The 22,257-nt window shown below is 45.8% G+C and overlaps 1 long non-coding RNA gene across 1 annotated transcript in view; it reads right to left on the bottom strand.

Moving 5' to 3' along the window:
• The window catches only part of LOC137571727 (uncharacterized), a 29,999-nt gene extending 17,809 nt beyond the window's left edge, over positions 1–12,190 (bottom strand). The window contains exons 1-2 of the long non-coding RNA XR_011031417.1: positions 12,114–12,190; positions 4,677–4,728 (exon numbers count right to left, since the gene is read on the bottom strand). This is a non-coding gene — a long non-coding RNA (uncharacterized lncRNA). The remainder of the gene's footprint in view (positions 1–4,676; positions 4,729–12,113) is intronic.
• Positions 12,191–22,257: the final 10,067 nt, after the last annotated feature.

The raw sequence follows: 22,257 nt of genomic DNA, 5'->3' as shown, positions 1-22,257 counted from the left end.
GTGGTGCTTTTATAATGAAGAGTACCGTGCTGATGGTGATCCTAGGTTGCCATTTCGTCCTAGGAGAACGAAGCGAGGACATTCTCATGTATAATAAGGGGTTAATGAGAATGCAAGGCCCAAGCATGTTAATGTTTGGTGACAAAGGTACTAATCCTTTCACACCTCCCTCCGCTTGGCACAGACGGACCATGCAGGGACGGAGGAAAAGAGCACTTGTGCCAGGAGAAATCAAATTTCATGGCACAATGTGGGTGAAAGGTCTGAAGGGTCAGGTGTGCGGGCAGTGGGAATTGAATGACAGTGTAAATCTGCTATTGAATACCACACTCCCAGAATCGATGCACCGATCCAAAGAGTTGTTAAAAGGTACATTGCAGTACAATGGGTACATGCAAAAGGTGGAGTGTGTGATTCAGGGGTACCTTGTCTTAGTTATGCAGAGTGAGATGGTTCCAGATTGGAGAGGAACGAGCAGGAGGCGTCAATTCTCCTGCCGGAGAGACGCGGGGGACAACATCACACTCTAGAGCTACCAACAGAGAGTGCCTCTCAACCAACTATACACACGTAAAGGCTGGAAAGCCGAGGGGTGGTGGTTCTCGAAACAAGAAGTAAAAATCGAGAACGAGCCACATTTCCAGGTGATAAAGAGGGTGGGGAGAGCGGTCCCGGGGGAGGGAAAGCCAACCCAGGGAACCCCATTCACATTACACGGGTCACAACAGGGGCCGATTTTACACAGTCCATATGCAGCCGCTTATCCTCATGCTAGTTGGGTAAGTGAAGAGGTACTCTTGATTGAAAGATTGCAGAGAGTACAGTCTTCCCAACCTCAGGTACATATTGTGCCTCAGGACATAAGGGGAGCAGAGGTCCAATCAGGACAGTTGGGGACATATTTTGTCAGGGAGATGCTTAAAGATCCTGTGCAACTGAGATTGGACAAGGGGAGGAATATTAATTTTTCTGGAGAAGGATCTTTTGCATGGCAGCTTCGAGATGTTTGGGTGAACCAATGGAAACGGTGCAACATTCCTTTAGGCACCGCCACTTCCTTAGTTCCCACCTCAACCCGTGTCTTACACCAGGACCTGAGAGGTCAACCTTTTTTGGTGCTAGACGGGGAGGTGAAACAAGTAGAGTTGTCCTCATGCGGGCAATTCTTGCAGAAGTACCTGCGTTGGCCGGGGCAAGTCAAGTTTAGTGAAGAAGCCTGCGGGCTCAATAACGCAGAAGGCGAGGCTACCATTTAAAAGATCCACCCTGAAGCCCAACCGATAGTTCCGGTGGCTGAAGGAAAGGTTTGGTTTTTTAACATAAGGTCTAATGATACATTCAAGGTATATTCTCATAATTGTTCCGATAAGGGGAAGTTTCCAAGGGGAACATATTGGGTGAGCGGAGATCCCATATGGATCCAGTCATCCAGGTTTGATGACGTTGTTTCTCAAATTGTTAAGAGAACTCTAAAGTTCAAAGTTTCACGTGAAGTTCCCAGCATGAAAGATAACAAGACATGGGACAAAGGGGAACAGTTTTTGACCCAAGACGACCACATTGTGTTACAAAGGTTAAACAAACAGTACACTAAGTTAGAGGTAAGATTTCACCATGATCCAGGTGATCTTAACGAGGTAGAACACAAAAATAAGCAGGTGAGTTCCAGTCTGACCTGGTGGAAAAGGTTTCCGGTGATGTTCCAGGGACACTCGGACTGGACCTCTGCAGTTCACAAGTTCTTCCTACACCCACTAGTCGTCTGGATGGGGATGACAACTTTAGGCATCATTATCCAGGTGAGGTTGCGTGTTAAAATTACGTAAAACAAATTAACCTGGTCCAGAGATTGGTGCCTCATAAATAATCTCATGAACCCATATTTTCAAATTAAGGGATATACAGGGTTACGGGTATAGGTTTAGTAGTACCGGTGATGGAGCTGATTGTATAAAGGCGCTTTTTTAGAAGGCACTTGGCACTGCTCCATTGAGTAACAAACAAACGAGTTTCACTTTTCTGTGGTCATGCAAGTTTGTGAGTGATACGCAAGTGACGCAAATGCTGAGCATGTGGTATAGAGGGACTTAGAAGTAGGGCCTCCCCAGAGAGCCTGGTTACAGGAAGACCAAGAGGTCTTGCTCTCTCTCTTCCAGGGATAACCGCCTAGAGCAGAGAAGTTGTGTGAGCACGAACATCGAAAAGTGAAACATAAAGAAACAAAACCAGGTACTGTGGGGTTCAGAAGTGGGGATCTGCGGATCAAGCCATTTTAGGGGGGATTGTTAGAATTTAAGTAGGCCTCAGTTACTTGGCCTGAGGTTTATGTAAAAGGCTTGTCCGCAGTGTATGTCTTTAAAATAGAATTTCTTGTGATGCAGGCCTAAGCATCTCAGTGTCTGCTTGTTATTCATTTTGTCTCAAGCAGATACTGAGAACATGTTCCATCGGCCTACTCTGACCTCAACACGTACACCACAGGAACAGTAAACATCAGCCGTATTTACTAAATATCCACATTCCAGTAAGTAAAGGAAAGGTGACATTAAATATTAATCGAGTGGGTGGGTATTATGACACCACGATAGGGCTCATCCAATAGTCTGGTCTAGGGGATGGCGAATATGATGCCACGTTTAACTCTTTCCTAGTCGATATTAAACATCTAGGGGGGCGCTCAGAGCTCACTCTGCTTCATACTTTCATGCCCTCCATCTCTGACTTCTATTGGCTGGAACCCAATTATTTCTCTAAGTATGTTCATTCCTCTCTGTAATCTGATATGATGTATGCTGTACATAGGTAGTCTAGTGTAACAAAGAGTAGATATAAGAATACCTGACTAACCACCACAGGGGGTTAGGCAAGAGCGGTAACGCCAAGAAACATGAAGATCTGCTTTGCTTGCTAGGATAAGATGAACTGTATCTATCTGTATATCTGTTTTCTGAATAAACTCCGTAAACATTGAAGAAGCCTGAGAAAAGTCTATCTCCTGCTTGCTGTGTGAGGAGTAATGTTTGCAAACTCCTGCTGATGAGTTTGCTGGTGCCGGAGCAAAAGGTGGTTATTACAGGTAGCATATCAATATAAACTTGAATTATTAACATTTTAGTTTAAATGTTTGTTGCCTGAGTTATGTAGGGTCCCCAGAGACTGGTGATGCCCCACTGGTAAACATTTGGGAAATTCTGACTTGAACAAAATGTTTTTGTTTGCCTTGGAGTTAAAAGATTGAACAGCAGTCATTTGTGGCAGGGAAATCGCAGCAAGAACGCACACTAATATAGCTTGAAGAATCTCAGCTTTTTAGTCCAGCTCTATTCAGAAATGAATAGTTCAGATTTGTACTCTAAGGAAAACTGAGGTTAGCCTGCTGCCTTCTAACACTCTGCCAATAGCATCCAGGCCGACCTGAAAGATAAATAAGAAATGTGGTCCATCTTTGACAGAATTGTGGACTTAACAAGCAGGTAGATATTTCTGATAAGATTGCTATTCAAGTGGAATTCTACACATTTTTATTAAGGGCTATACGTTCACCATGCAGAATACACTAGTGGCTTACTATAAACCTCCTCATACTATGTGGCGTGAGCTGTCCTGTTTTGCAGACTTACAGGCTCTCCTGCTTGCATTTTCTGGGAGTGTGGCTGTCTGGGACACTTCCCACCACCCACTCCATAATGTTCTGCAGGACGGTGGGTGGGTAACAGCTGTGGTCATTCCTCTACCAGAAGATGCTATGGAAAAGAGGCAGGATGCCCATTCAATTCCCCCCTATCAGAAAGCACTAAGGGAGGGGAGGTCAAGGTACACTAAGATGACACAGTTCCACTGGCTTCAGAAGGGAGGGAAAACTGAAGAGCCCTGGGCTGTCTCATACTGCACACTGCTAGGCTGTCTCCTGCATTTTCTGTGGGCTTAGTTGTCCTTTCCAAATACCCATTCCTCACCCCTGAAGTCTGTCTACGTTCTGGTCAGATAGCCAAGCCTCAATACATATTCCAGAAGATAGTCTCCTACACTCTGTGAGCTTAGCTGTCCTGACCAAATACCCATTCCTCACCCCTGAAGTCTGTCTACATTCTGGTCAGATAACCAATCCTCAATACATGTTCCAGGAGATCCCCTTTAAACAGCAATGGTTGCTTTATATACTGCAGTTTGCTACACCAACATATGTACCCAGTACATAGCATTACATAACCAAAGATCAGTCTTGCATTTCTTCCAAATCTGGCTGCTTTGGTGTTCTGTACTTCTTTGTGCACTGCCTTATCAAATACACCTACCTCTCATGAGTTTCAAAATATGAATACAATATTATTTGTTATGAGAGTTTTTAACAAACGTATATTGTCGCTGTATTGATGTCAAGCCTTGTTTTATTGCTTGGTATATATTTTAGATGCCTTATAGCAGTATGTGTGTAAGTAGTTAAATCATGCTTCTCTGTTCCATAACTTTTAAACTGGGAACACCATTCAACATTCAGACTGCTGCACTCCGTGCATTTAAATAGTTTCCTATGGAACAGTAAAAGCAGTGGCTGTATTAAAGGACATTTAGATATAATAGTCAAAATGTTTATATAATAGTTTGCTGGTATGTTTCATGCAACAGTGGAATAAGGACAGAAATTTAGCAGTGGTAGAGGAGGTAATCAATCTTACCTTGCAGCCTTGGGGTCCCAGGCTTGACTCTTGGTGAGGACACAGTGCTCTCCTACACCAAAAACATACTGGTAAGTTTATTGGTTTCCTCTCAAATGTGCCTTGAAGGACACCTGAAGTGAGAGGGATGTGGAGGCTGCCATATTTATTTCCTTTTAATGCTGCCTGGCTGTCCTGCTAATCTCACTTTTTTTTTGGGTAATTCAATTTTTATAGTTTATTTTTTTTAAACATTTTTAACAGACCTACAGATCAGAATAAAGCCAGTAATTGTATCACAGGACAATATCAAACTTAAATGGCTTCGGGCCTATAGCAGTCCCAGAACATTGAGTGGGATAACCTAACATACAATATAGGACTTATATCTACCATATAAACATCTTAGCCCCCATACAATACTACATCCGATCTGTAAACAACAGTACACACACATAAAACCGCTACCTATAAAGCACAGTTCACTCCTTATCTGATTCCCTTGCAACTATCAGACCTTGCCAACATGGGATAATGTCTCCTTAAAGCCACATTGAACCTCAGAAATCTGATCTTCAGAATGGCCTACTGAAGGGATGGTGGTTCTCCTGCCCTCCACCTAGTAGCTATAGCTATTCTGGCCTATGTCAAAGTATGATTCAACATTTGAGTGTGCTTTCTGATTCCTTTGTGTGGGTGACCTAAAACATATACCCAGGGATCTAATGGAACCTCCTTTCGTATCACCTGTTTTCTTCTCCCTTTCTTTTAGCCATAGACCCTAAACATGCAGATCAGACGTTTGACTGGATTTGCCTTATGTTTGTTTCAGGCGTGTGATTCTACTGATGCATGAAAGATCAGCAGAACGCCAGGCAAGTGGTATTGTTTAAAATGAAATCCATATAGAGCCTACTCCATCCCTGTCACTTCAGGTGTCCTACTGTGCTAAAGACATATTACTTTGGTAGGGACTGAGGCTCCTTGAGGTTAGGGGCATTAACCACTTGCCGACCGCCCACAGCCGATGGGCGGCAGCAAAGTGGACGCCGAAAGGACCGCAATACGCCCTTCGGCGTTGCGTCCTTTCGGCATGCCCGGGGAGCGATCGAGTCACTGGTGACGCGCGCTTCCCCTGGCAACTGGCTCCGTCCACCCGCAATGACAACCCGCCGGCCGTTCGGAAGCGCTGGCGGGTTGTTAACCCCACGATTGCCGCATACAAAGTGTATAATACACTTTGTAATGTATACAACTCCTGCCCTGGTGGTCCCATTGTCAGAGGGACCACCAGGGCAGGCTGCAACCACCATAGTCTGCACCAAACACACTGATCCTGCCCCCCCTTCCCTCTGATCGCCCACAGCACCCCTCAGACCCCCCCTGCCCACCCCTCAGACCCCTGTTTACACCCAATCACTCCCCTAATCACCCATCAATCACTCCCTGTCACTATCTGTCAACGCTATTTTTTTGTTTAGGTCCTAACTGCCCCCTGGGGGCTTCTGATCACCCCTCAGATTCTCCCCAGACCCCCCCCCCGTGTACTGTATGCATCTATCCCCCTGTAATAACCCACTGATCACTTGTTAATCACCCATCAATCACCCCCTGTCACTGCCACCCATCAATCAGCCCCTAACCTGCACCTTGCAGGCAATCTGATCACCCACCCACACCATCAGATCGCCCGCAGACCCGCCGTCAGATCACCTCCCAAGTGCATTGTTTACATCTGTTCTCTCCTCAAAACACCCACTAATTACCCATCAATCACCCATCAATCACCCCCTGTCACTGCTACCCATCAGATCAGACCCTAATCTGCCCCTAGGGCACTTAATCACACACCCACACCCTCAGAACACCCTCAGACCCCAGCCCTGATCACCTCGCCAGTGCATTGCTTGCATCTATTCCCCCCTCTAATCACACATTGAGACATCCATCAATCACCTCCTGTCACCCCCTAGCACACCTGCCCATCAGATCAGGCCCTAATTTGCCCCGTGTGGACTCCTGATCACTCAGCCAAACCCTCAGACCCCCTTTCCGATCACCTCCCCAGTGCATTGATTGCATCTATTTTCTCCTCTAATCACCCCTTGAGACACCCATCAATCACCTCCTGTCACCCCCCTCAGCACTTTTATCCATCAGATCAGCCCCAATACAACCTGTCATCTAAGAGGCCACCCTGCTTATGACCGGTTCCACAAAATTCGCCTACTCATAGACCACCTGTCATCAAAATTTGCAGATGCTTATACCCCTGAACAGTCATTTTGAGGCATTTGGTTTCTAGACTACTCGTCACTGTTTTGGGCCCCTAAAATGCCAGGGCAGTATAGGAACCCCAAAAGTGACCCCATTTTAGTAAAAAAGATACCCCAAGGTATTTCGTTAGGTGTATGACGAGTTCATAGAAGATTTTATTTTTTGTCAAGTTAGCGGAAATTGATTTTTGTTTTTTTCACAAAGTGTCATTTTCCACTAACTTGTGACAAAAAATAAAACCTTCTATGAACTCACCATACACCTAATGGAATACCTTGGGGTGTTTTCTTTCTAAAATGGGGTCACTTGTGGGGTTCCTATACTGCCCTGGCATTTTAGGGGCCCTAAACCGTGAGTATTCTAGAAACCAAATGCCTCAAAATGACCCGTGAATAGGACGTTGGGCCCCTTAGCGCACCTAGGCTGCAAAAAAGTGTCACACCGTACTCAGGAGAAGTAGTATAATGTGTTTTGGGGTGTATTTTTACACATACCCATGCTGGGTGGGAGAAATATCTCTGTAAATGACAATGTTTTGATTTTTTTTTACACACAATTGTCCATTTACAGAGATATTTCTCCCACCTAGCATGGGTATGTGTAAAAAGAAGACACCCCAAGGTATTCCGTTAGTAGTATGGTGAGTTCATAGAAGTTTTTATTTTTTTGTCACAAGTTAGTGGAAAATGACACTTTGAAAAAAAAACAATCAATTTCCGCTAACTTGTGACAAAAAAATAAAATCTTCTATAAACTCACCATACTACTAATGGAGTACCTTGGGGTGTCTTCTTTCTAAAATGGGGTCACTTGTGGTGTTCCTATACTGGCATTAATATAATGGCATTTTAGGGGCCCTAAACCGTGAGGAGTAGTCTAGAAACCAAATGCTTCAAAATGACCTGTGAAGTCCTAAGGCTAGTTACACAACAGGACGTTGCATTTAGGGGACGTTATAGGGCACATAACGTGCCTCTAACGCAACGCCTGGTGCTCTCTGATGTGGACGTCAGAGTGAGGCGCGTTGTGCAGCTCACTCTGGCGTCCGTGATGCGTACTCTTAGACGCATGTGGCATCACGTGGTCCCGCCCGGGCCAATAGTCGCACAGAGCGGCCGCTCCAGGAAGTAAACACTGCACGTCACTCAGTGCAGTGAATATTAATTAGCCATGTGCCCGGCCGCTCTCCCCTCCTCCCCAACATGACTGAGCATGTGAAAACATTCTAAAGCGGCTTAGCCGCGCATAACGCACATGCTGCAGCACTTTGCTGCGTTACAATGTAACGCAACGTGGGCAGTGTGAACAAACCCATTGATTTTTCATTACTGTGCGGTGGGGCTGCGTTACAGGCTGCACTAACGTGCGCCTGTAACGTCCCACTGTGAAAGCAGCCTAAAGGTACTCATAGGATGTTGGGCCCCTTAGTGCAGTTAGGGTGCAAAAAAGTGCCACACATGTAGTATCATAATACTCAGGAGAAGTAGTATAATGTGTTTTGTGGTGTATTTTTACACATACCTATGCTGGGTGGGAGAAATATCTCTGTAAATAGACAATGGTGTGTAAAAAAATAAAAAAAAATTGTCATTTACAGAGATATTTCTCCCACCCAGCATGAGTATATGTAAAAATACACCTCAAAACACATTATACTACTTCTCCTGAGTACGGCGGTACCACATGTGTGGCACTTTTTTGCACCCTAACTGCGCTAAGGGGCCCAAAGTCCAATGAGTACCTTTAGGATTTCACAGGTCATTTTGAGAAATTTGGTTTTAAGACTACTCCTCACGGTTTAGGGCCCCTAAAATGCCAGGGCAGTATAGGAACCCCACAAATGACCCCATTTTAGAAAGAAGACACCCTAAGGTATTCCGTTAGGGTTATGGTGAGTTCATAGAAGATTTTATTTTTTGTCACAAGTTAGCGGAAATTGATTTTTATTGGGTTTTTTTTCACAAAGTGTCAATTTCCGCTAACTTGTGACAAAAAAAATTCTATGAACTCCCCATACTCCTAACAGAATACCTTGTGGTCTTTCTGAAATGAGGTCACTTGTGGGGTTCCTAAACTGCCCTGGCATTTTAGGGGCCCTAAACCGTGAGGCGTAGTCTTGAAACCAAATGTCTCAAAACGACCTGTGAAATCCTAAAGGTACTCATTGGACTTTGGGCTCCTTAGCGCAGTTAGGGTGCAAAAAAGTGCCACACATGTGGTATCGCTGTACTATAGTATAATGTGTTTTGGGGTGTATTTTTACACATACCCATGCTGGGTGGGAGAAATCTCTCTGTAAATGGACAATTGTGTGTAAAAAAAAATCAAAACATTGTCATTTACAGAGATATTTCTCCCACCCAGCATGGGCATGTGTAAAAATACACCCCAAAACACATTATACTACTTCGCCTGAGTACAGCAATACCACGTGTGGCACTTTTTTGCAGCCCAACTGCGCTAAGGGGCCCAAAGTCCAATGAGCACCTTTAGGCTTTACAGGGGTGCTTACAATTTAGCACCCCTCAAAATGCCAGGACAGTAAACACACCCCACAAATGACCCAATTTTGGAAAGTAGACACTTCAAGGTATTCAGAGAGGGGCATGGTGAGTCCGTGGCAGATTTCATTTTTTTTTTTTGTCAAAAGTTAGCAGAAATTGAAACTTTTTTTTTTTTGTCTCATAATGTCATTTTCCGCTAACTTGTGACAGAAAATAAAATCTTCTATGAACTCGCCATGCCTCTCAGTGAATACTTTGGGATGTTTTCTTTCTAAAATGGGGTCATTTGGGGGGTATTTATACTATCCTGGAATTTTAGCACCTCATGAAACATGACAGGTGCTCAGAAAAGTCGGAGATGCTTCAAAATGGGAAAATTCACTTTTGGCACCATAGTTTGTAAACGCTATAACTTTTACCCAAACCAATAAATATACACTAAATGTTTTGTTTTTTTATATTATCAAAGACATGTAGTACAATAAATTTGGACAAAAATGTATACAGAAATTTTACTTTGACAAATTTTATCACAGAAAGTTAAAAAAAAATCATTTTTTTGACAAAATTCATGTCTTTTTTAATGAATATAATAAAAACTAAAAATCGCAGCAGCAATCAAATGGCACCAAAAGAAAGCTGTATTAGTGACAAGAAAAGGAGGGAAAATTCATTTAGATAGTAGGTTGCATAACCAAGCAATAAACCGTTAAATCTGCAGTGGTCTGAATGGAAAAAAAGGCTCTGGTCCTTAAAGGAATTACGAGGCGAAAAAGACCTAAAAAGTTAAATACCTGCATGTAATAGCAATGCACGGAGGGCGCCGTCCGCGCCTTCCGTGCCGTTCCGCCGGGTCCCCGCAGCTCAATGTGCCCCCCGGCCGGTCCTGACCCCCCAGCCCGGGTCGGGCTCTTCCTCCTCCACAAAGATGGCTGTCAGAGCTGGCCGCCGCTGCGCAGTCCGCATATGCGCGAGTGCGGCTGCGCAGCTCTAGGGCCTCCCCCCCTGATCCACGCAACAGTAGCGTGGATCAGGGGGGGAGGCCCTAGAGCTGCGCAGCCGCACTCGCGCCTATGCGGACTGCGCAGCGGCGGCCAGCTCCGGTGGCCATCTTTGTGGAGGAAGAGCCCGACCCGGGCTGGGGGGTCGGGACCGGCCGGGGGGCACATTGAGCTGCGGGGACCCGGCGGAACGGCACGGAGGGCGCGGACGGCGCCCTCCGTGCATTGCTATTACATGCAGGTATTTAACTTTTTAGGTCTTTTTCGCCTCGTAAGTCCTTTAAGGGGCGAAAAGACTGTGGTCCTCAAGTGGTTAATTGTTTGATGTACTTTGTAAAGTGCTGTATAGTAATGACTTAGAACATCCCTGTTTCCTGCAACATGGATTTCCAAGTGTTACTTTCAGAAGTCTGATAAGTAGAAAACCCTTCAGATAAAAAGTTAAAGATCAAAAAAGAACAAGACTTATTTATTTCTAGCATGCTGACCAGGGGGTGACGGGATCAGCTTGTACATAATGAGTGGCCAGTGCTACAAAGTTCTGAGATTCTGTGACCGATATCAGAAAGTTTATGAACTCTGGCTGTCAGCAGTAACTTTGACAAAAGCCAGCAAAATATATTTTCTTGTGGGATTTTACACGTTGTTGACTTTAGGAGAAAAACATTATTAGCATAGCATTCAATGAAGCTTCTTGACACAACTCCAGGCTTAGCAAAGAATTAGCTGTGATTCAGACTCAATGTACTGTTTTGCTACCTAATAAGTGGTTTTAAAAAAAGTATGTACAGTATGTATATGTCAATATACTTGAAAACTGTAATTACAGAATTTAATTCAAGAATACTGCACACCGTGACGTGTACCTAAACCAACTGATGAAAAAGAGTTTCACTTACCTGGGGCTTCTCCCAGTCCCCTGCAGCTGTCCTATCCCACGCCGGTCCTCTACGATCCTCCGTTCTCCCATGGCGGCTTAGTTTAGTTTTACACTGACTGGGAGTCGGTGAGCCACTGCGCCTGCACAGCCCTCGCCGCATGTAGCTTCGCTCACATTCCTTTCCGCAATAGAGTCCTTCCTACCTCAGTACCCACAGTGATCCCTCCTTCCACCTAGCAACCACTGTCACCTCTCCATCCTCAGCACTAGTAGTGATCCTGCTTCCCCTAGCACCCACACTGACCTCTCCTTCCTCCAGCAGCCACACTTGACCTATCCCTCACCCAGCACCCACAGTGACCTTTCTCTCCCCCTGCAGCACCCCTCTTGTCCCCAGCAGACCTTTCCCCCTTCCCTCAGCAGCACCCACAGTGACTACTCCCTCCCCCAGCAAACACACTAACCTCTCCCTTCCCCAGCATCCACAGTGACCTCTCCCTCCCTCAGCACCCACACTGACCCTTCATGGTTGCCTGTTGCCTTGCCAGTTTTAACACCAAGCCTGTCAAGCATTGATAAGCAGTGGTGTTATTGGGCAGCAAAGAACCACGACATGCCGAGTCTGAGCGCAGCTGCGGCCAGGCTCAGGTCTAACTCCACTGGGGACCACCTGTACAGCACAGGTTAGCGCCCGGACGGTGCAGGAGAGCAGCTGACAGGCACTGACTTCACCACTTTTCAGCTGCTTGTGAGAAAGGGTACCAGAGATGAAAAATGAAAAAAAATTTATACATACCTGGGACTTCCTCCAGCCTCATCTGCCTGGATCGCTCCCATGCCATCGTCCTCCACTGCCCGCAGCTACGAGAAACCGGGTGCCTGCAGCTACGAGAACTGGGTCCTGTCAGTTACGTCAGTTGGAGCCAGTCTACGTAGAAGTGCTCCCTCTATGTATCTCTCCAGCGGCTGCTAGAGAGATACGCAAACAGCGCACTTCTCTTACGCTAGACTGGCTCCGACTGACCGAAGTGCGGGGACCCAGTTCTCGTAGCTACAGACAGCGGAGGACGGCGGCGTTAGGAGCGATCCAGGTGGATGGGGCAGGAGGAAGCCCCAGGTATGTATAAAATCTATCCATTTTTCATCTCTGAATCAGCTCAGAAGTTGATACCAATAGTCAGAGAATGTACAACTGAAGCAGATGTACGAGACAGTATGCAAGCATCTCATTATAAGGGGATTTCATGACAGCAAATTTAAATGGACATCTTGCCTGTCATGCTTGCATTCTTAGAGGAAAGGTAGCCTACTGAACTTTTTTCAAAACTTACTAAAATACCTTTTACAGATGGCCATTGGTTTCTCTGCAAGTTAAAGAGACACTGAAGCGAAAAAAAATATATGATATAATGAATTGGTTGTGTACTATGAATAATTACTAGAAGATTAGCAGCAAAGAAAATATTCTCATATTTTTATTTTCAGGTATACAGTGTTTTTTCTAACATTGCATCACTCTATAATATGTCCAGATTACACAACACTCAGGGCCCTTTTCCACCAGCGCGTTTGCGCTGGCTGAATCGCAAAACCGCAAACCGCTAGCGATTTTACAATCGCTACGGTTTGCTTTTTAACATAGGAATCGCGGTAGGTCATTTCCACTACCGCGATTCGCTTTTGTCGGGAACGCGAACGCGCGGTGGAGCGATAATTGCCGCGATTTTGCTATGCAGTGCATAGCATAACAAAATCGCGGCCGCAAACGTCAGGGGAATCGCCGGTTTTGCGATTCAGCAATCGCTAGCGTTCAGCGTGAACGCTAGCGATTGCAGGTGGAAAAGGGCCCTCAGCATTTAAAATGAGTCTTTCAGAGCAGTCTGTGAAGTAATAAACTCTCCTCTGCTAGAGGAAAAGTAAACAGTTCAATAAAGGCCCGTACTCACGGGCTGCAAATGTTGCCTGTCGCCAGCACACGTGAGCGTGTGGGCGACAGGCCGGCGACAGCTTCTCGCCAGGTCCCTCCGCGTACACACGCGGAAGAGGGACCAGCGGCGAGGCGGAAGCTGTCGCCGACGTTCCTCCTCCCCCCGCCGGAAGCTCCATTTGATACAATGGAGGTTGCTGTCGCTAGTCCGCGTACTCACGCGGACTAGCGACAGTTGCGGGGGAGGTGCGGCGGCGACTGTCGCCATGCGATTGAAACTTTCAATCGCATGGCGACATGAGCGGCGGGCGACAGTTCGGGGTGCGCGCGCGTGCGGCGGCCCATACTCACGAGCGACCTGTCGCCGCAACATGCGCGCGCCGTGTGTTGAGGCGACAAAAGTCCCTCGTGAGTATGGGCCATTACAGTTGAGATAATAAAAGTCAGATAACAGCCCTCTCCACGACTAAGTTGGTCGGAGAGCTTAATAGCTTTTTTGCATAGAGATAACAACTGGAGTTTCTCAACTCTTCCTGCACTGGAAACAATTAGACTGATGTATCTGATCTTAATTTTTTTTTTTTTTAGCTGTACTACACATACAAATCATAATATCATCATTTTTTTTTCGCTTCAGTGTCTCTTTAAATGGTTTTGTTCACTGTTTCAATTGAAAAATAAATATACTTAACATCAGATTACAGCAGCAAAGAATATCTCTATTAAAACCTGCCAAAGTACTTTCTCTTCTAAGGTCTTACTAAATATCTTATGAAAATATTTTTTATAGTTTACAGACCAACTGAGCAAAGAGAATAAAATCCTCTGAAAATAATGAACATATGTTATGCGTGTTAAACAGTAGAATGCACAATATTTTTCCAGCTGATGGTTGTAGCTTAATCAAAAAACATCTTCTAAATAGGTATATTAATATAGGCCTTAGATTTACTAAAATAACAACATGAGATTTGCAGACTATCATTTCGGAGCTGATAAAGAGATTTGCACCATATGATTGTCTTGCTCTGTTTTATAACAAGTACCAAGCACAAATGCTTTCATAAAGTGGTATTTCCATCCATAAAATCAAATTCCATTTACCCACTGCTTTGTGATTATTATGCAGCGTACAATCTAATCAGAAATGTTTCTGCTGTAATATATCTTATCTCAGTTAGCCTTTCTCTATTTAGTACATTCCCCACAAGAAGGAAGGTTGTCCTCACCCCTCCCACATTTCTGCTCCTCACTGATTGGCAGTTCAGTGAGCTGCTGAAATACAATCTATGCTGTGCTCACATGTGTTTACAAAATGAGCTAGATTTGACAGTGCAGTTTCTAGGAGAAAAAAAAGAGTAAGGGGGAAATTACATCAGGAATGGCTTCAGTGATCAGCAATAAAAATGGAAAATGCCAGGAACAGTTTTATCTTTATTTACGTTATAAAATTCACTGAAATCAAAATGTGGACATTACAATACATATGTTATGTAAGTAGATCAAGTATTTATCTACTTAGATATGTGTTTTTTTTCCTGGGAAACTGTGGCTGACCCTCATGCTTTAAGCCTCATATGCACATAGGGTCGAGGTCTGTTGCATGTTAGGATAGGGATTCAATATCTCGGGAAACAGTTCAAGCCGATTCTGTTCCAAACCGGGGGTGGGAAGGGACAGCGCACGATGAAGTGGGAGAGGTACTGAGGAAGGACAATGGAGTTTGGCTCAGGTGAGATGATCCGACAACTACAAATATATTGGTGCAGGCTTTGTGAACACTATACACATCAAAAACTGGTGGAACAATTAAAAAACTGATGAAATATCGAAGAGAAGTGTCAGTTTTTCTGTATGTTTTTGTGTCCCCATTTCAGTGTATTCATTGGTGCTTTGCAGAAAAATAACAACCGTACCTGTATTTTCAAAAACTAGTGGGACCAGTATCATTGGGGAAAATTGATACATTTTTGATGAAAAAAAAAAAAACGAACACAAAAAGCATAGTGTGCATATTACACTTGGGTCATACCAAAACAGTAATACCATATCCTTAAAGGGGCATTATGGCACAAAATTGTAAAATTTAAAATATGTGCAAACATAAACAAATAAGAAGTATGGTGTTTTTTTTTCCTGAGTAAAATGAGCCATAAATTAATTTTCTCCTATGTTGCTGTCACTTACTGTAGGTAGTAGAAATCTGACAGAAGCTACAGGTTTTGGACTAGTCCATCTCTTCATGGGGGGATTCTCAGGTATTTATTTATTTTCAAAAGCACTTAGAGCATGGCAGTTGCTCTGTCCAACTTCCAAAAAACTGTAGCGAGCAGGGAAGCTGGCCAGCATAATTGTTTAAATCCTTGTTAGGGAATATCTTTATAAAGATAGAGAATACCCTATGAAGAGATGGACTAGTCCAAAACCTGCCGCTTCTGTCAAATGTCTACTACCTACTGTAAGTGACAGCAACATAGGAGAAAAGTAATTTATGGCTCATTTTACTCTGGAAAAAACGTACTTCTTATTTTCGCCATAGTGCCCCTTTAATTGTAGCCATATGTTGTATGGCTCCAGGGATGTGTATTGTCCATGTGGATGTCCATTGCAGGGTCCGGAATAATATATACCCAATATGGCAGTATGGGTGGGGCCCTCTAAAGTAAACCTGAGATGGGGAAAAATACATTTATACATAACTGGGGCTTCCTCCAGCCCCCTCTAACCTGCAGCCTCTGCTCCCTTTATGCCCTCTTCTGCTGCCTACATCATAATAATAAAATGGACTATGGTAGGATTAGATTGTGAGGCGGCTCACTCCCCCTCCCTTAGTGACTCACTCCCTCCTTCCCTACAGGGTCGGACTGGGACACTAAGGGCCCACCAAGAAAGTTTCAGCCTGGGGCCCGCCCCCCCAAATCCCCCCATTTTGGGCTCACATACATATGTACTCTAGAAATTTTGCATGATTATGGTAGGGAATAGATTGTGAGCACTTCTGAGGACAGTCTCCAATAAGGATATATCCACATGCGGCGCACGCAGCGGTCGCAGCAAAAATAGATGGGTGTCACCACACACTGGAACATGGGTGTGGTCATTATGGGCCATGGGCAGACTTAAAAAAAATAAAATAAATAAGTAGCGGTGTTATTCACAGAGATTAGGTCCGACCAGATAGAGTTTAGATAAAATAATCAAGTAATGATAAGGATAATCAAGTAGTCAAGTGGCAGCAGATATCCCCACAAAATGCAATCAGATTGGCGGCAGATATCCCCACAAAATACAATCAGATTGGTGGCAGATATCCCCACAAAATGCAATCAGATTGGCGGCAGATATCTCCACAAAATGCAATTAGATTGGCAGCAGATATCCCCACAAAATGCAATTAGATTGGCAGCAGATATCCCCACAAAATGCAATTAGATTGGCAGCAGATATCCCCACAAAATGCAATTAGATTTGCAGCAGATATCCCCACAAAATGCAATTAGATTTGCAGCAGATATCCCCACAAAATGCAATCAGATTGGTGGCAGATTTTCCCACAAAATGCAATCAGATTGGTGTCAGATTTCACCACAAAATGCAATCAGATCGGTGTCAGATATCCCCACAAAATGCAATCAGATTGGCGGCAGATTTGCCCACAAAATGCAATCAGATTGGCAGCAGATATCCCCACAAAATGCAATCAGATTGGTGGCAGATTTCCAGATCATTTCCCTTGTGGTTAGCACATCACCTCCAGCCCTCTTGCCTCCTCACATGCAGCCTTGCCAGGTGCCAGTGACCAGACATTTGTCCATTCCTTATCTGTGGGGGAGGGAGCCCAGCACCAGTGAAAGCAGGATGCAGGCAGGGTCAGCAGTTCATGCAGAGAAACGGACACTCAGACTGAAAGCCAGCTGAACAGTCGGTGTCTTCTGCTGTGCAAGAATACATTGCTCTGCATCTTGTCTGTCACATCCATGTCGGCTTCCTGCAGCAGCCCAGGCACCCCCTCTGATAGCTGTACTATCATCAGCCTGCAGAGGAGGGGGAATCTTTACCACAGATAGCAGGGAAAGGGAATACACTTTTGAATGATTCCTTGCAACTGGAGTAAAGCAAGAGGGCTATGGCATAAAACTCGTGGGTGCTCTGACACATACACACTAAATATATACACACACACTTCTTCCATGACTTTGAGAGGGCTGACCTGGGCTCATTGCACACATTCAGGCAGCTGCTCCTCGTGGTCTGCAGTCTCTATGATTCGGCTCTAGTAAGTTGCAGGGTGAAGTTAACAAGTGCATCATTAGCACTGCAGCCAATGAAGGAGAAGGACAAGAGAAAAGGGAGCCAATACAAAGCCCTGCAGTCTTTGGCCTGACGTGCACCCAGGGCCGGCCCGCTCATGAGAGGGGGTGAAACTTTTGCCTCAGGCGGCAAAATTCCAGGGGCGGCACCCGCCCGTCCGTGGGTGCGGGGAGCCGGCCGCCGAGCTGGAGGGGTAGCTGGCAGGACGGGGGTATTGGGCCTAGCGGCGGGGAGGGGGGTCGGACCTCGCCTGGGTCCCCCTCCCTCGCCTGGGTCCCCCGTGCTCCGCTCCCCTCCAGCCTTAAATACAAGCAGCCGCTATGTGTAAGAGGCACGGGCGGGTAGGACTCACCTCTTCCTCATTCCAAGCGTGCGCTCCACTGACGTCACTTCACTGACGTCACTGAAATTTTTTTTTTGCTTCAGGGGGCAAATAGTCTAGGGCCGGCCCTGCGTGCACCAACAGGACAGCCTGGGCTGTGGGCGTGGCTGAGTTCCTGTACTACACTAGCCCAGCCGGCACTAATTGTTTGATGAGGAGTTGGCCAGTAGGGAAATCGCCACCCGTCGCCCGGGCCAGTCCGCCTATGATTGGGGCTGCTGCTGGCCCGGATATAAGAGAAAGAGGAGAGGGGGCCCTCTGGTCATGTGACTGGTGACGTCACAGCTCTTAAAGGGGGCCTACCGAATTTTACAACGGTAATTCGGTGGGTCAGTCCAACGCTGCTTCCCTATGCAGAGTGCCGAGCAGAGCATAAATGACAGGTTACTCACCCAGCTCTCGGCATTCCACTGACGAGATCTACCTACAGTCGGAGACACCCCTAGCTTCTTAATACTGAGGGTACCTCTGGCTACCTAATGCTAAGGGGCACCTGTAGCTACCTATGACGGGTAAGGGAGAAATGACATCTGGGGCAGCCAGCACACTTGTGGTGCGGTTCGGCGGGGGGTTTATAGGTTCATGGAGGGCGAAGTCTAGGGTGCCAGGACATCTGTGCCTATAGGCTTCTGTGATGTAAATCCGGGCCTGCCCAGCAGAGCCGGGACAAGGTCCTCCAGCACCCAAGGCTGAGACACCAAAGTGTGCCCCTCCATCCCTCCCACCCCAGCCTTCACACACTGATTGCTATTAGACTAATAGGTGTCCCAGGGCCCCCAACCCCCCTAACTCCCTAATCTCTAGTTATCTGGCTTGCAGTTCCTGTCATGTATCCCCTTTTCTTATTTCTTTCTGCTTCAAACACAATTGGGAATGACAGCTGAATGAATTGTGCACCCCCTCCTACACTGCGCCCTGAGGCAGGAGCCTCTCCAGCCTCTGCCTCGGCCCGGCCCTGCTGCCCAGGAGCGCAATTTACCATCATGCATGCGCCTTGATAAAATCTCTGAAATGTAAGGCAAAATCACACTTATTCCACCACACTAGACAGTGTTTCCAAGGCCGGTTCCCCGGTGCCAGACTCCAGCAGGTACATCATATTTCCAAGGCCGGTTCCCTGGTGCCAGACTCCAGCAGGTACATCACTCCTGCAGCACACTGGATACAATTCAAGAACGGAGACGGCACACCGAAGGTTCAGCATACAACTGTATTGGAGCAGACAAAAGTGTAAGATACACATGACGTTTCGGGCGTTGCCCTTCCTCAGGTGTCTCTCAATTAAAAAATGACAAACCGTAATCTCATCTGGGGAACTACACCATCAGGTGTCTACCCCAGTCTAAGGCTGAGGAGAGCGTCTCCCAGAACACAATACCAATTTCAAGTTTCTTAAATTTTATACAATCCTATTCAAACACGCCCGAAACATGTCGTGTGTATCTTGCACTTTTGTCTGCTTCAATACAGTTTTATGCTGTACCTTTGGTGTGCTGTCTTTGTTCTTGAATTGAAATTCCTGAAATGACAGTATTCTATTCACAGATACTCAATGCAGAAAATGATTAATATATAAAAAGGCACGCACTAATTGTGAAGCCTAAGCAGTACATCTGCATAAGGACTTTGGGTTTAGCAAAGTGAAGTGCAAGGTAATAATTAAGATTTTGCAATATAGGGGTCCATTGTGATTATCAGAAAGGAGGGGAAATTTGGGCGCTCGCTGTGCCCGATAGACATTGGGGAATTTCCCCTCCTTGCTGCTAATTACAATGGGCCCCTGTGGCGGCGCCCAAACTTCCGCCACTAGCGAGTCCCGAAATTTCCTGCTCCCATGGGGAGGGACTGCAAGCTCGGCTGCACCTCTCTCATTTTCATTTGATTGGAGAGAAGAGCAGGTGGAAAAACACTGACTAGAGGGAGGAAGGAGGAGGCTCTGTTATCTCTGCTACAGTCTCCTGGGAACCTCCTGTCTGTGACCCTCACATCGATGAGCTGGGCGCAGGGTGAGCCGTATGACTGCTCCTCCCGCTACCACTCAAACCCTTGGTGTTCTAAAGTACTATTCCCTCTCGTCACAACTCGGAGCCGGAGGGAGCTGTAATTCGTGGTCCAACCTTTACGCGCATCGTGCAGTATAACATTAAACGGTGGCGCCTAGTTTCAGTGATCAGCACTGTGCACTAAAACCACCTGCTTTGTTAACCATTACATTATCCAGCCACTACTCTGATACCCACCTCCTCCTTACCAGACCACCATTTCACTCAGTCAGGCAACACATCTTTACTAACCTCCCTCCTGGCACCAAGCTCTAAGCTCTTCTAATTCCCAAAGTTTCGATACCCCTCCTCTCATCACAGTTGCCGCCCCCCCCCAACACCCATGCCTTGCTTACCTGCTTTTTATTGGTGGTCAGTGGCAGTGTATCACTGCCCACGACCCACTTCACTATAGTATGACACCCTTTTGGCCACATACATACTCAGTACTGATAGGTGAAAAAGCCATTATGATAACCTGAGCCAGTCGGGTGCATGCATGTATGATGCATCCAGGGCCACTATCAGAAATTCCTAAGCCCCATACAAACCTACAGGGCCCCACCCCTAATCTCAATCTTCTTAAAAAACAAAACAAAAAAAACATTTTGAACAGAACAAAAAATAGTCACGTTTCCCACAGAATGCACCACCAAACATAAGTAGGCATAGTACCCTCATAAATGCCCAGTATTCCCTAGTTGTCTAGTGCCCCCACCACAGCATTCCCTGGTAGTCCAGTGGTCCACCCTCCTCCCTTATAGTATTCCTTGGCGGTCAAATGGTCGCCCAATCCCCATATAACTTTCCCTGGTGGTGTAGTGTTTCTCCCCAACCCCCTAAACTATATATTCCCTGGTGGTACACCCGCATAGCTCTTTCTGGTGGTCCCCCCATCTCCTTCACAGTATTTCCTGGTGTGGACTAATGTTCATCCCCTACCCACATAGCTTTCCTTTTCCTGGTTGTCTAGTGGTCGGAGCAGTGCTTTTCGGTGCTGCTACATTTGGGCGCAGCCAGCGCCGCCATAGACTATATTGGGAATCAGTCTATAGCGGCGCTCAGTGAGTAACGTCGGCGCCGTCAGAAGACTGAGCCGCAGTTGCTTAAAAAAAAAAAATAATTCCCCACCATCCATGGCTGCCTGGAGGGGGGAATAGTAATTAACACGGCCCGGACTTGTGCAGAAGCTGGATCAGCCATATACCGGCTGTATCCTTCCTTCGCCCAAGTCTATTGGCGCCGTTTTCATATGTACTCCTAGTGGTCCCCAGTAGAAGCAAAGCTACATGCTGCAGTGGAATTTGAGATAAGACTCTTACCAACACTAGTGCTGAATGTATCATCCATCCTCTGATTCAACTGGCCACTCTGCCTGTCTTGATTTCCTTCAAGAGAACTGGGTAGTGGACAGCTGGTGGCTACTGCAGAAGACAGACAGGATATCCAGCCCTGGAGAAGGTGTAGCTCGATCTCAAATCCCACCACTGTACAGAGCTCTGCACATGCCTGGAGAGCAAAGATCCGCCTGGCGGATTGCTTCAGCCGAGGGACAGCCAAGAGCTTTGTTCTCCCCACTCACCTCACCCACTGTAACAACTGTTCTGCTATGTTGGACCTACAACTCCTCCGCACACATAGCAACAGAACACATTGCTAGCCTGCAGGCTAGGGATACGATTGTATAGGGTCACCCTACAGTGTCACCTGAGGGATCGGGTATACCAACATTCCTTATACATGTGTACAAACTTTTAATAGGGCTATCTGTTATGGGAAAGAAGTGTTTGTTTCAAAGCAAACCTGAACTGAAAATTAAATTAAAAGTCAAAATAAACATCATACCCCCTGTGTAGTCTACTCATCCGTCTCTTTCTTCTCTCCTGTGTCCTATTTGCCCACTGTGATCAATGGAATTCTCCTTCCTCTGTTTTGAAAATGGCCTATACCCCATAACAGCTTCCTGGTCTGCACTATAGGGAAACATGGACTTTACCTTAATCATCAGTTGTCCTTTCAGAAACTGATATATAATTTAAAGCAACTGACATTTCAGTTCTGACAAAATGTTGTCAGCACTGGAAGGAATTGTAAGAAGAAAATGGTGAGCTTCTGAGAGGAACAGACAGCAATGTAAGTATGTAATATTCATAAGCAGGTACATCATGTGCTTATTTTAAACAATTTTACTTGGTTCAGGTTGACAACTAAGAATTCTGAGAAATTGGGATCAGGGTTAAGCATTTAAATGGGAAGGAATTAGGTAAAAGTATCTTAC

This window comes from Hyperolius riggenbachi, chromosome 4, assembly GCF_040937935.1.
Source record: "Hyperolius riggenbachi isolate aHypRig1 chromosome 4, aHypRig1.pri, whole genome shotgun sequence".
Classification (NCBI taxonomy): domain Eukaryota; kingdom Metazoa; phylum Chordata; class Amphibia; order Anura; family Hyperoliidae; genus Hyperolius; species Hyperolius riggenbachi.
Note: the sequence above shows the minus strand (reverse complement) of the source record. Positions and strands in the feature narration are given on the sequence as shown.